The 14971-nt window shown below is 57.5% G+C and overlaps 1 protein-coding gene across 2 annotated transcripts in view; it reads left to right on the top strand.

Annotated features, from left to right (window-relative positions):
* The window catches only part of PLXNA4 (plexin A4), a 581206-nt gene that overhangs the window by 147528 nt on the left and 418707 nt on the right, over positions 1-14971 (top strand). The window contains exon 1 of one of the 2 annotated variants that reach the window (XM_051848990.2): positions 12116-12481. The exons of the other annotated variant lie outside the window; for it this stretch is intronic. The gene's annotated coding sequence lies outside the window, so the exon portion shown is untranslated. Of the gene's footprint in view, positions 1-12115; positions 12482-14971 lie in introns of those variants that run through there. 2 annotated transcript variants of the gene reach the window in all.

Below are 14971 nucleotides of genomic sequence, written 5' to 3'. Positions count from 1 at the left end.
AGAATGAGACCAGCCTAACAAAGTGTATCCTTTGTGATTGCTATGGACTCAGCGTCTATGTCTCTCACCTCCCAATTTTTTTTGTTGAATGCCTCACCCCCAAGGTGGTGGTGCTTGGGGATGGAGACTTCGGCAGGTAATGAGGCCTAGATGAAGTCTTCAGGGTAGATCCTCACACGTGAGAAAACCGATGTCCTGATTAAGAGACATGTGGGGCCAGTGTTGTGGCACAGAGGGTTAATCCAGCATCCAGTATGAGCACTGGTTGGAGTCCCAGCTCGCTTCCTATCCAGCTTGCTGCTAATGCACCTGGGAAAGCAGCAGAGGGTGACTCAAGTACTGGGCCCCTGCGCACATGGGAGAACAGGATGGAGTTCAGCCTGCCAGGTCATTACAGTCATTTTGGGGAGTGACCCAGAGGGTGGAAGATCTCTCTCTCTCTCTCTCTCTCTCTCTGCACAACCCAAAGAAAAGCCACATGAGGACGTCACTGAAGGTGGGGCACTCACCAAGAACCCAATCCTGCTGACACCCTCATCTCAGACGTGCAGCCTCCACAACCATGAGAAATGTCTGTTGTTGAAGCCAGTGCATGGCATTGCATTATGGCAGCCCCAAATGATGAAGACAGGGACCCCAGGTTTGTTTCTAGTGACTGCCCAATCCTTTGCTAAATAATAACTTATCTCTATTGTGCCAATCCAATGGTTGATTTTTGGGCCACACTCATTTGTACTTTTTAGAACTTACATTCTTTTCTCCTTTTTCAAAACTGTGATGACATTTGTGCGTCTCTCGTCTTCCTTCCCCTCTCCCTATCCAGTTCCTGGTAAGATTAACAGCAATGTGGTGCGTGCACCTGTCACTATCCGAGCATTTCCTGGCATCACTATGAATTTAACCTTCATCATCTTGGGGATATTAGTTTCCATGAAGAATATTCCCCTTGAACGGATCTAGATTTCCTTGGGAATCTCTCTCCAGTCAATCCAGTGCCAAAGAAGTCCTCAGGCCACGGAGGATGCTGGCCATTGTTTAGGAAATGAGAGGTGAGGATGCCTTCTCTGGGATGTTTGTCCCTTCAGGCCTGGGCGGACAGCTGCTGTGTGAGGCTCTGCAGCCCACAGGAGAGGAGCGGGCTGGAGCACGTGGCAGGAAACTAGAACAGAGGCCAGCCTGCACAGGGTACAGATGGGTGGAGGAGTGGCTGGCTGGATTTGAGGAATGAGTGAGCAGAGGACTGGTGCTGTGATGGAGATGTTTTTAGCAGCAGTATTTTTTTTTGTTCATTTTTAACTAGCTTTTTAAAAAAATGGAGAATGGGGTAATTGCACATGGTAAAATGTCAACAGGGACAAAGACTACACAATCAAACGAAAAGCACAGCCGTGTTTCTGAGTTTCTGCTGTTGCTTTGTGTCACCTTCCAAAGTGTTCTGTGCACATCCAAGCCTGTGTAGATGCGCACGTGCTATTCTGCATATTTAAAGATATGCCAACATATAGATGGATACACTGTTCTGTGCTTTGTTGTTGTTTCACAGAGCCGCATACCCAGATTTGCAGCACTTTGAGTAACATCTGCACAGTTGTTCCATGGTGCGGCTGTACCGTAACTGAAGCAGCAGTGCTTTGAGGGCATGAGAACAGGACTGCTGCCCAGCCCAGGGCCTTAATCTTAGGTTTGAAGTGGAGGGAGTCAGTGAGAGGTGTTCACAGGTTCACATCTTGAGCTTTCTATGCAACCAGAGATTGGTCACGTCAACATCCCCTGCCTCAGTTTGCCTATTAGGGAAAAGAAATTACTTTCCTTCATCAAAACATGTGAGCCAAGGCCTCGTAAATACTCATAGCAAGCCTTGGGACAAATAGCTGTTGGAACAAGGACACGCTAATATTTCCTTCTTATCTGGAGGCCGTGTGAACAGGAAAGTGCCCCTCCTCCAGCTACAGCCACACTGAACTGTTCTAATGCTGCTGTCCTACCTGACGGCCTCCGTGGACTATCAGTTGACCAGTGGGGCAGGCCTGGCCCTGGCTGCCCTTAGCTGGACCCACCATTGGCCCTCACCAGGGAAGTGCCAGCAAATGTTGAACAACTGACTGCTCACAGAAATGCATCCTTGTGTGTGTGTGCACACGCATGTGCGTGCTAATGACCAAGGTGTGAATGCTTGACAGTGACTGGTTTCCAGCCACCAGCCTGGCACCTCTGAATGCAGAGTTGGGCTGTGTTAGGCATGGCTGGCTCACCCCTGGCCTCATGCACGCCCAGACATCACTCAGCCTTCAGGCACCACTGGGCTCCACAGGGGACACTTGGCATGTGCAAAGCCTGCACTCAGCAAGGGTGCCTTCGGAGGAAGGCCTTGAGAAACAGAGGAAGGGGAATGGATGTGGCCGGGAAAAGGGGCGACAGGGAGAACAGAGCCGGGCTGTAGAGTCCCTGTAGAAGTCATCCTGGGTGCGGAATCCCCCAAGGCAATTGTCCGAGGCTCTCTTTCAGCTCCCACTCGGCGCAGGCACCTCTTCCTCCTTCTCTGTGTACTCCTCCTGCTTCTCTTCCTAACTCTTGTGTGTGCCTGGGTCCTGACCACCTCAGGCTTTCCTGAGTTCTCCCGGAGGGCCGCGGACAGGAGGGAGGGGAGAAGGTCCTGGAGGGGAATTGTGTAGAAGGGACCTGAGCCTTCCAGGTTCAGCCACCTCTTCTCCTGGTCTCTCTTTGGAGTCTCAATCAATGGGAAGTGTCCAGGAGTCTCCCTCCTGCCCAAGGGAGGGCCCAAGTCAGATACCAGGAATATTCTGCAGCCCACAGGGACGGGTGCCCTGCAGATGTCAGGCCACACTCCGAGATCCACTCAGCCTGACCTTCCAAGGCTGTCCGTCAGGATCAGGAGCCAGACAGCTGGCTGAGACCAGCGGGACCCAGTGCACCTTTGCCTCAGTCCCAGATCTCTCCAATCACAGAGAGTTTGGAGTTGACAACAGCCCACTTCAGGCGGGCACTGGCCACGACTGTCCTCCTCACGGATGCCCTACCCCCTTGGTTTGGGTTTTCTCATTTCTGCTCAACATGCTGAGATGTGCTGAGAGGTACTCCTGGCAGAGGAACTCCTGGCAGAACATGTCCCAGTGCCCAGTGCCTCCCAGTGTGGGGCTACCATAAGTCAAGCATGTTCCGCTTTGTCCTCAACATCAAGTGAGCTCAGATCACAAGAACAAGGGATGAATGAGACCAAGGTCATGGGAAGGATGTCATTGCCGCAAGTCAACGTATTCTTTAGGTATTGCCACATAAGAACTCACCTCCAAACCGCTGGCATACAGCAATGTCTTATCCCTGCTCCAGGATTTCCACCACCTCAGTTGGAAGATTCTGAAGGCTGGAATCATCAGAAGACTTGACTCGGGCTGGAGGATTTGCTTTTTTTTTTTTTTTTTTTTTTTTTTTTTTTTTTTTTGACAGGCAGAGTGGACAGTGAGAGAGAGAGACAGAGAGAAAGGTCCTCCTTTGCTGTTGGTTCACCCTCCAATGGCCGCCACAGCCGGCGCGCTGTGGCCGGCGCACCACGCTGATCCGATGGCGGGAGCCAGGTGCTTCTCCTGGTCTCCCATGGGGTGCAGGGCCCAAGCACTTGGGCCATCCTCCACTGCACTCCCGGGCCACAGCAGAGAGCTGGCCTGGAAGAGAGGGGCAACCGGGACAGAATCCGGCACCCCGACCGGGACTAGAACCCGGTGTGCTGGCACTGCAAGGTGGAGGATTAGCCTAGTGAGCCGCGGCGCTGGTGAGGATTTGCTTCTAAGGTGGCTCTGGCACGGGACTGGCAGCTTGGTGCTGGTTGTAGAGGGGCAGCCTCAGGTCCTTTACCACGTGGAGCTCTACATGATCCAAAAGACCAAACTGGGAGCTGAAATGCCTTTGGGTCTAACCTTGGACACATTGTACTGGTGCATTGACTTCTTGATCCCTGAGGTCAGCTCTGGCTGAGTGTTGGGGAGAGGGCAGTATGAAAGTATGCAGAGAGGTAAGTGAGGGTCCTTGGGGTCGTTTTGGAGGCTGGCTACTACAGCCACTTCAAACAGATGACTCCCAGGCACCTGGCAACCACCCTGTAAATGTGCTACCCAACCATCACGCTCAGCGCATCAGCACAAATCCATCTTCGTTACCAGGAAAACAGCTTGAAGGCTTTGGACCCCAGTCAAAGGGTCCAAGTGACTCACTCAGACTACTTGGCAAATGCTCTAGGTAGAGATGAGATGGAGACTTGAAGCTGCAGCTGTGACTACATCCAGTCCTTGGAATTCAGACATACAGGGGGACATTGTGCCTCCTGGGACTGAACACCCAAGAAGGGGCCCTCCGAAATGCTGCTTGTTTCTTGTTGTAGCAGGACACAGATCTGGCAGATCTGGGACTCCAGTGTTCCTGCACAATGCAGTCAGGTTTCACCCATCCCTCAGCCCCCTTTCCACACCCTGCTGCATCCTCTCACTTCTTCACAGGGAGAATTCTGCATTGAGGGTGGTAGATGAAGAGGCCTGGGGAGGAAGGGGAGCAAGCCTTGGACCATGGGAGGCAGGGGGGGCTGTTTGGGAGCCCAGAGGGGCAAGATGCATGATGTGTGTTTGTGTGTGCATGTGTGCGTGTGCGTGTGTATGTATGTGTGTGTGTGTGTGTGTGTGTGGTGCGGGATCCTCCCTATCTTGGCACCGACCCCTAAAGCCACAGCAGAGCAGCACAGCTGGCTGTGTGCAGCAGCATATGCAGGTGGCGCATTCTCATGGAAGGCATCATGGTGCAGGATGGCCTTCCACCAGGTTGCTGTAGGCAGGGGGCTTCCGCAGGGAGAGTCCTGGGGAATAGCACGATCAGACACATGCGCCTTTGGGACCCTCTGACACAGTGGGAGGAGGTGGGGTAGGAGGGTAGTGTCGGCCAAAGTCTTGGGTGAGCAGAAGAGACTGGGAGTTGAGATTCCAGTGTGGACATATCCGCAGGCTAGTGAAGCCTGAGGCAATCTGGGTCTAATGAGAATGCCCAGCCACCAAGTTCAAGCTGTGATTAGACACCATAAGGACGCAGGGCTGTTCCTCTCCACACCCTCCTCCAAGGGCGGGCGGTCCTGTCTCTGTCCTGGTTCCCTGCTCTATGGTGCGGAGTCTCAAAGATAGAACCCTTGTGTTAGAGGCTTCCTTAACCTCTTAGGGAACCCAGGAAAGAATGTGTTTGAATGCACTGAGAGTGTTGGGGGCTGCTCTAGATCCCTGGAAAGGCCAGCGTTGGATACGATGATGAGTGGAGGCTGCTGGAGGGTATGGCGGGCATCGGGCGGTGCATCCGCCACCCAGGGGCCGTTGGGGAGCAGGCCCTTCTTCCTGCCTGCAACCCTGGCCTGCCTGCCCCAGCCTCCGTGCACGGTCCCTCCCCTGAAGTTGTGTGCAGATTTGGGATAGTGCTGATATTTCTGCTCTCCTGCAGGTGGCGCCACAATTTAGGTTTTTCAGCTGCTGACTGCCTGTGGTGTTTATCCAGTGCACTGCAGGAGACCCAGCCAGGGGAGGGGGCAGGGAGCTCTCTGCAGCACCACCAGGCTCTGGTGATTTGTTTAACAAGCAAATCTGGCTTTTATCAACTTAAATAGCCACTCTGCTCCTAGGCTAATAAAACGGTAGTCGCTAAGTGAAGGGAAACTTAAGGGTTTTCTTCTCTTCTCTCCTATTAAACATGACCCCTTTATTCAGCCATGAGACAGGAGCTGATACTTTTCTCCTAAACCTGGTAACAAACCCCCAACCCAAATCCTACAAAAGCCGCCGCCTCTTCAGAAAACAGGACTCTAGGACACGATATACCACTTCTCCCTCTTGTGGCCATGGGGCCAGGTGATGACTATTCGGCTTCACCACCAGACTAGGTTTAGAATGGGAGACTCCCACTAGGTCCACTCGCAGCAGGGGACAGCTCCACGGCTCCACTGTTGTCCCTGTTTGCCACTCCCCAGCTTGGGAGGGGAGGGGTGGCGTTGCAGAGGCCTGAGACCTGGAAGACATTGATGGGCCAGCGTCAGAGGCTGCTGCCTCGCCCAGTGTGTTTCTTCATAGAGAAGGGTGGAAATGGCAGGGGGCCTGCACTCATGCTGTTGCACCACCTGGAGACAAGAAAAGCAGCACGGACTCCTTACCTGTGCGCCGTGCTTACCCGAGAGCTCCAGCACGCACAGATAGGCAGTGTTTCCTTTGGATGCCATGGCCGCTCCAAGAGCACCTGTGCTAGGTGTGGGGAGCAATTCGGACTATACTGTTACTGGAATTAAGATTTATTCTATGCATCTGCTCTCCTCTGTGGGGAGCAGCTCGGACTAGACTAAGTTACTGGAATTAAGACTTATTCTATGCATCTGCTCTCCTACAATATGGCGCTGGGAGAGGAGAAAACAGCTTCTACCCAGCTGCCTCCAGTTCAACCAATAAACTGTAGGACTTGCTCCTGATTGGAGAGCAGCGTACTCGGCGTGTGGGCAGCCGAGTTGGGATTGGCGGAGGAGGACTATAAAGGAGGAGAGAGACGGCATGCACCAGGAACATCTATGGGGAACATCTAGCTGAAGGAACACCTGTGCAGCCCCCGAGAAGAGCCGGCCGGCGGTGTGCCGCTCCCCTGCGGAAGTGGGGAATGTGGCCAGGGGGAACTGCCCTTCCACGGAGGTGGAAGGGATAGTAGCCAACCCGGGAAGAACCAGCAGCAAACCCGGGGAGGGCCGAGCAGACAGAAAGAACAGCGCAGGGTCCTGTGTCGTTCCTCCACGAAGAGGGGGAGCAACATAGTGGTGCCGTGACTCGGATATGAAGCCTAGGCAGGATTTAGTGTCGTTCCTCCACGAAGAGGGGGAGCGACATAATGGTGCCGTGACTCGGCTAGGAAACCTAGCTTGGATAGGAAACCTAGGACAGATAGCAAACTTAGGAGGGAAGAAACGGGAAGAACTGGGAAAATATCGGAGAGAGAAACTAGCAAACAGCCTAGGGAAATTACCGGAGAGAGAGACTAGCAAACAGCCTAGGGAAAAGCCGGACGAAAAGGGTGCCGGAAGAAGCTATTGAAAGCCTAGGCATAGACTCGGATACGGACTACGGGGGGAAGCTGGGAGAAATCTCTAAGGTCGAAAGCGAAAGTGAAAGCTAGAACAAACAGACTCGGATGCGGACTGTGGGGAGAGGCCAGGAGAAATGAGGGAGGAGTATTGTTGGAGGAAAGCTTGGGGAAACATACCGGGTAGAGAAAACTGTTAGGGAAATTGAAGCCGCGGGGGGCAGGCCGAGGCGGAAACGGAAGCCACTTTGGGGTTCTCAAGTTAGCCCGGGAATAGGGGACGAAAAGTTGAAACCAGAAGCTGAGACGTAAGCCAGGTTGGGATCCGTCTGATTAGCCCGGGGAGCAAAGGACGGGAAGCCAAACCGTGGGGCGGAGACGTACGCTGGGTTGAATTCGCCAGGCTAGCCCGGGGAACTTAGATTGAATGCTAGTGGCGGACACGTGAGCTACGCTGTGTTACTCGCGGAAGCCGCCGCGTGCAGAGAGAGCACGGGGCGTGAGTAGATAGGGAACGGGGCTGGCGTAGGCCGTGGTTCAGACGCGAAAGGGTTAAGCGTGGAGACCGCGGAGCGCGCGAAGCCGAGCCGCGCAAAGCCGTGAAGCGGCGCAGAGCCGGGAACCTGCCGGCGGGGCGAGGTGCCGGAAAGCCGCAGGGATAAGAGAAACAGAAGTTTAGAAGTAAAGTGAGAAAAATAGGAATGCTGGAAGATAGAAGTAAAATGGGAGAAATAGGAATGCCCGGAGATAGAGAAATAGAGAAATAAAAAGGCCTCCCTACAACACTGCAATGTGAGAGCTTGGATTCGGTCTGCCCGATTAGTGAGGCGATGAGCACCTGGGCGGCTAGCCGCAGGTCACCGAAGACAGGCACGAATTAACATCAGTAAAGCTTCCCCACAATGCAACAATTAGGAGGCTTGGATTCGGTCTGCCTGATTTAAGGCGGTAAGCGCCAGCAAAGCTCGACCAGAGTATGAGCTGCAGGTCACCGAAGATAGGCACGAACCAACACTAATAAGTCTCCCCCACAATAAGGCAATGAGAAGGCTTGGATTCGGATTGCCTGATAGGTTTTGTAAGCCCCTGCAGGCAGAGCAGAGCATGCGCTGCAGGGCACCGAACACAGGCACGCATCAGCGCCTAAAAACCTCCTCACAACATGGCGAAGAGAGGACCCGGATTCGGTTTGCCTGATAGGACTTGTAAGAGCCTGTGGCAACTCTAGCAAGTAGAGCAGAGTGTGTGCCGCGGGACACCGAAGACAGGCGCGTATCAACGCTAAAAAATAAAAAGAAAGGGGGATCTGTGGGGAGCAATTCGGACTATACTGTTACTGGAATTAAGATTTATTCTATGCATCTGCTCTCCTCTGTGGGGAGCAGCTCGGACTAGACTAAGTTACTGGAATTAAGACTTATTCTATGCATCTGCTCTCCTACAATATGGCGCTGGGAGAGGAGAAAACAGCTTCTACCCAGCTGCCTCCAGTTCAACCAATAAACTGTAGGACTTGCTCCTGATTGGAGAGCAGCGTACTCGGCGTGTGGGCAGCCGAGTTGGGATTGGCGGAGGAGGACTATAAAGGAGGAGAGAGACGGCATGCACCAGGAACATCTATGGGGAACATCTAGCTGAAGGAACACCTGTGCAGCCCCCGAGAAGAGCCGGCCGGCGGTGTGCCGCTCCCCTGCGGAAGTGGGGAATGTGGCCAGGGGGAACTGCCCTTCCACGGAGGTGGAAGGGATAGTAGCCAACCCGGGAAGAACCAGCAGCAAACCCGGGGAGGGCCGAGCAGACAGAAAGAACAGCGCAGGGTCCTGTGTCGTTCCTCCACGAAGAGGGGGAGCAACATAGTGGTGCCGTGACTCGGATATGAAGCCTAGGCAGGATTTAGTGTCGTTCCTCCACGAAGAGGGGGAGCGACACTAGGTGAGAGAGGGAGTGCCCTTGAGAGGATGGCACCTGCTGGACACAGGACTTTTCATTCCCAGCAGACAGCCCTGCCTATCCAACCCCAGCCCATTCTCCATGCTGGGAGCAAAGCCAATGGACCATCACTTACAAAAAAAAAAAAAAAAAAAAAAAAAAAAAGGCAAGCAAGTCCCCTGCTCTACCCCTCCCCACACCCCTCTCCCTCCCACCCCCTGCTGTCGAGCCCGAGACCCTTCATGTGCTGCCTTCTGATGATGTTACACCTGCTCCCTCCATGCTCCCTCTGCCCCTCTGCAGGCCCTGCACCCATGTATCATGAGGACAGAGAGGAAGGGGTGGGTGCCAGGAGACAGGGCCCTCACCTGGTCCGGCTTTTTGCCTGGCTTCTTCCCTGTCACCTGGCTCCTGTCATTACTCTTCAGGCGCCACATGGCATTCATTTCTCTCAATGAAAATAAATGACACCACACACTCTGCAGGAGATAAAGAATAATAAACATGTTTCATTTGCCACCTCTGAAAAAAAAAAAAAGATCTTTGACTTCCCGTCCATCCATCAGGAAATGGGCCTGGAACTCATAGCCAATTTCTCTCTCTCTCTCTCTCTCTCTCTCTCTCTCTCCCTCTCTCTCTCTCTCTCTCTCTCTCACACACACACACACACACACACAGAGTCTGCAAGGGGAAAAAGACCATCAGGTTGTATGAAACATGCATGCTAGAAGCACTGCCTCCGAGGAGGGGCAGAGCCCCCTTGGCCTCCCCTTCAGCATTTGTGCCTTGTAAGCTGGGTGGACCCTCTCTGCTCTATTGAGCCTTATTCCTTCTATAACCCATTAGGGCTTCCTGTGGGGGCCCTGTGGGCCGTCCCTTTGGGCACAGCCCGTGATAAGGAGCCGCCTGGAAGCAGGGTGAGGTCCAGGTGAGGCCAGCTTTTCACAGGGTGAGGGTGGGGGCGGAAGTGTGCATCCCAGGGGCCTGGTCCCAGCCTTGCCTGCCTGCACAGCTGTTTGGCTCTGCGTATCCACAGCCTGGGACCGATGTCCAAGCAGCAGTGGCATTGAGTGGTTTTGTTGTGTGTTTCTCTGGTCTTCTGAAACTAACCTGATATTGTGTGTGCCTTATCCAGTCTGTGATCCGGCTCTCTGAGAGGAGCCAGATCAGCGTATTAAGGTCGCTAATGAGATAACTCCAGGCTACTTTCTGGGCCACACAATGAGCAGAGAGCCAGAGCCTGGCAGGGCTCCACGCTGTCTCCTGGAACACCCTTCCCCAGGGCGTCCAGGGTCTGGTGTCCTCCCGCCGGCGGCCTGTCCCTCGCCTTCTCCTGGACAGGAGCAGTTTCAGCGCAGTCCTCTCTGGTGGCTAGTTCGACCCACGCGTGCTGCCCTGCTGGCTCCCGTGTGTTTGTCACCCGACAGCGCCGTTCAGGATGGGCCCAGACCACATGTTTGACTTCTGGGAAGATGTAAATCCGATAGGAAGGTGTAGAAATTTAGCCACTGCCGGTCATTGCCTCCCAATAGAAGGTTCTGAGATGTCTGGGGGGGGGGGGGGATGGGGAAAGGGCAGGAGGGAGGAGGCCACAGACCCGGGATCCTGTAAACGTGGTCCCTGGTGGGTGCCCCCACCCCGGGCTTCGCAATGGGAGGGACCTCGCAGTGGGAGGGGCTTAGCGAGGAAGGTGCTTGGCAGGGGCAGGTGCTCGCAGAGGGAGGGGCTTAGCTGGCAGCGCTGCAGGTTCACTTTTCTGGGACCACAGCAGGAGTGGGGATGAAGGAGATGGCAGATTTGAGTGAATAATTGTGGGACACCCTGAGGTTTGTCTCTGGGCGTGGGCCCATCCCCGGGGTGGGGGTCTACACAGAGGTTTCAGGGGCAGTGCAGCCCGCTTCCCGCCCGCACCTGCTGCCCGCAGCCAGATGGCTGTCTAGACCAGAGCGACGCTGTGATTTCTTCCTCTGCACTTCAGAAACTACCCTGATGTTGGCATTGTCTGCTCTGGATGCAGTCCAGGGTCTAGGGTTTCAAAGCCGAGAGGGGCCAGGTCAGCTCCTTAATAAAACACCGAGAGACAAGTCGTGAGCTCTGGGGCGCTTGGCGATTCGTGCTCTGTCGCCGAGGCCTCGAGTTCTCTACGCGGGGTGCCGTGGCGGCGGCTGGGGCGCAGCTCCGATTTGAAAACTAGGGTGCGCTTGGGCGTCAGCGTGCGCCCAGGGCAGCTCGGCACACGTGCGGGAGGGTCCCTCCGGCCGTGTACGCCCACTCCCCGCTTCCCCGGCGGCGGAGTGCGCCCGGCTCCGAGCTCGCCGTTCGCCCGCTTCGCCACGTTTGCGCCCCCTGAGCCCCCATCGCCCTTGCCAGGGCGGTTCAGGGAGGGCCGAGGGGCCCCAGGGGGTGTCGGCGAACGCCCGTGAAGGGGCGAGCGGGAGGGCCGGCGGCGGGCGGGAGAGCGTGGGGAGGGCCCCGGGGCCCCCTCTGCCGGCCGCGAGCGCGGAGCCGCCCGAGCGAGCCAGGGAGGGAGCGGCGGGAGGGAGGGGAGGAGGAAGGGAGGGAGGGAGGGCGGGCGGGAAGCAGGGAGGGCGGAGGGAGGAGAGGAGGACCCAGGGAGCGCCAGGCAGCTGGAGTTTTCGCAGCGCTTGGCCGGGCTTCAATGCACAGCGGCGGCGAGCCGCGGCGGCAGCAGGCAGCCCGGGAGCTCCGGCGGCGGCCCCGCGCCCTGCCCCCTGCAAACTTTGCGAGCGGCCCGCCCGGGGGGCCGGGGGCGCGCCCGGGAGGCCCGGCTCGGCCCGCGGCCGCGCTCTCCGCCGCCGCAGCCCCGCGCCTCCCTGGGGATCCGCCGGCGGCGCCCCCAGCCCCGGCTCCCGGGCACTGCCCGGCGCGCCCCCCGGCTGGGGCGGGGGCGGCAGCGGTGTGGCCGGCCGCGGGCTGCCCCGCGAGGTGCGCAGCGGCGCCGAGAGCGCTCCCCGGCGGGTCCCCGGCGCACTCGCCGCGCCCGGGCAGCAGCCCGACCCGGCGAGCATGGGCGGCGCGGAGTGACGCTGCCGTGCCCGCTTGGCATCAAGGACACTCAGCCCGCGGGGGTGGGGACGAAGGGGGCAGCCCCCGAGCGCCGCCGCCGCTGCTCAGGCTCCGGGGCTGCGCGGAGGAGAGGGCGCCTGGAATCGATCCACATCTCCCGACCTTTTTGTTGGACATTACGCCCACCTCGGACGCTGCAAGAGGAGCTGTCAAGCCCCGCGGGCGCCGGGCTGACACCCTCCGTTTTCCGTCGCTGCCCGCGGCTTCCGCGAGCCTCGGCGGAGTCTCTGCGTTCGGGGCTGGGGCTGGAGGAGGCAGCCACACGCGCGCACACGCGCACGTTCGGAGGAGGGCGAGAGGCAGCGGCACAGGCACCATCCGCAGTGTCAATGCGGCGCTCCCGCTGAAGGAGGAGACGCGGCGTCTGCAGGTGAGGGGCCGGCCGACCGGGGCGCGGAGCCGGGCGGGCGGCGGGGCAGCGCGGGCAGGGACCCGGGTCCGGCCCGGGCGTCCTCGGCTGCCCTGGAGCCGGTGCGCGGCACATACACGCGCACACACACACACGCACACACACACACACACAGACACGCACAGGCACACGGCGCCCGCGCACCTGCCCGCGTCCCACCTGGACAGCCGCGTAGGCGCCGCGCGGCCGGAGCAGGGCTTCCCCGTGTTCTTTCTCCTCCCTCGCCCGCGGACTCAGACTTCGGTTCCCCGGGACTTTCGGGGTGGGATTCCTCGTGTGACTGGCTCTCCCTTCCCCCGGTAGGCTGCGGGAGCGGTTTTCCCGTTCCCAGCCCCGCTCATCCCTCGCTGGCTTTAGAAACGGGAGAAGTCAGGGGAGGGTTTGGGAGACCCGCCCAGTGAATCCGCCGCGCCGTGGCTTTGGACCCCTCGGGATTTTCCTGGGAGACACACCGACAGGTATCTGGGCAGGTATTCGGAGAGCGCGGTGGCCGGGCGCACGGGGAGGAGGCCCCAGAGGCGGCGGGGGCTGCAGCTCTTAGGGCGGTGCAGATGGAACCGACGCGGCGTCTCCCCAGTAAGAGGCAGCACAGACCCTTTCTGAAGCGCGGCTCTGCTTCCCTGGGAATGCGCCGGCTTCCAGGCAGGAAGGGGCTTCGGCCTCGCGGCGGCCGGGTCGCTGATCTCGGGAGGATTGAGGGGAGGGTGGCAGATCCTCCTGAAAGGGACAGCTCTGTGCACAGCCCAGTGTCTGGAAGCAGCGGCTTGGGGACGCAGGACTTGGGTCTCCCTCTCACCTCCCCAGTCTTCCCTGGTACCCGGGCTGCTTTGCCGAGCGCCTGCTACACCTGCCGCATGCCTTTTGAGCAGCGTGTTTGCTGAAACGGCCTCGGAGGGGCCCAGAGAGGGGTGTAGTCCTCCCAGGGAGGAAGATCGCCTCTCTCCCGGCCGCCTCGCAGGGCCCACCCCGTCAGGTGCAAGGCATTCTCGGGCCTCCTGCGACCCGCGGAGCCTGGCCCTCCGCGTGTAGCATCTCTCTCCTGCAGCGGCGGGCTCCAGGTTCCATTTCCCTTTCTCCCTGCCTGCAGTTGCACAGGCCGTTCGTGTGCAAACTTTTTTCTGGAGGAGCCTGGGGTTCCAAAGGATTCCCCAGTAGTTTGATCTTGGGTTTCTATGAGCAACTCCTTTAGGGGCTGGGTTTTTGTAGGCGGCAAAGGGTGAAATCCAAGTAGAACCTATTTTGGAGTTGATCATACACCCAGCAAGTGTGTGTGTTGCTATAGCTGCCCCTCTGAGGTGGCTTTCGGAGCAATCTGATAAAAATATGGAATAAGCGTGTAACCTCTATACAATATCACGCTTTAAGAATGTCCCACAAACCCACCAGTGGGAAGAATGTGCTGGGAGTCTTCCAGAACTTGAGAGAGAAGGGGCAAACATTCTTTTGAACAAGGAGACCTCAGTACTGGGCACAGATTTTGGGCTGTTTTTGTAAGTCCTGCAGTTGGGTGCTGAAATGAAGGGCTTTTCCCACACCCCCATCTCCAGTATTTTCAAACTCTGTGTAGCCCCAGCAGGCGTGGCTGGCCAGGCTGAGGGTGGGGGTGGGGGGACTGTATCCCTGTAACCCTCGCTGTGTATCCTGTGCGCTGCCCTTGGATGGATGGATGTAAAGGGGGGACAGGGAATTCAGCAAAGTTCTCACCGCGCGGAGAGATCGGGGATGGGCATGCGTGCGCTGCACCTCCCCCATCCACACCTGCAGTCTCCCTCAGGCTCAGTGTAGTCAGCTGGTCCCACCCCGAGTGACAGTGAGGTCCACCTCTGGCTGCCAGGCCTCAGAAGAGCTGGAACAGTTCCATACGCGTGCCCTTGGAGTGTTTGGTCGCACGTATGCGTACGGCGGCGCCACATGGCTTGCAGCAGACAGTGAGCCCCAGCAACAGTGAGTGCCTACCAGGTTCACACTGCCTCACAGGACCTGGACAGGGCAAAAGGTCAGGGTGCAGATCTTCCTGAAATGTCTGTGCATCGTCCCTGGGAGCGCTGATCCTTTCTCTGTGTCCCTCCCTACCCGCTTTCCTCCTGCGTTTGCAGCTCAGGAGCCGCCACTTGGCTACCAAACCAGCAGTCACTATGCTGGTCATGAACTAAACATCAGAGTTCAGAGTACCCCCGGACTGTGTAGGACTGTGTAGCGTTAGGCACCGGTTTGTATTCTTGGAGGAAGCAGGCATGAATCAACATGCGTGGAAAGCGGGGTGTGTGCCGCATCTGATTTTCCCCTTGGCTTCCTCACCCAGACTTGGAGCAGGCCATGCTGCCACTCTTCTGTGGCTTCTTCCTAAGTTCTCCCTCGGGGGTGGGGTGGGGGTGGGGGTGGGAGCGGAGAGGGCTCTGCTCCCGGGGAAGGGAGCCCCAGCCTGGAATGGTGGGTCCGCCAGACCCTGGG

This window comes from Oryctolagus cuniculus, chromosome 3, assembly GCF_964237555.1.
Source record: "Oryctolagus cuniculus chromosome 3, mOryCun1.1, whole genome shotgun sequence".
NCBI classification, from domain to species: Eukaryota; Metazoa; Chordata; class Mammalia; order Lagomorpha; family Leporidae; genus Oryctolagus; species Oryctolagus cuniculus.
This window is presented reverse-complemented; position numbering and strand designations above follow the sequence as displayed.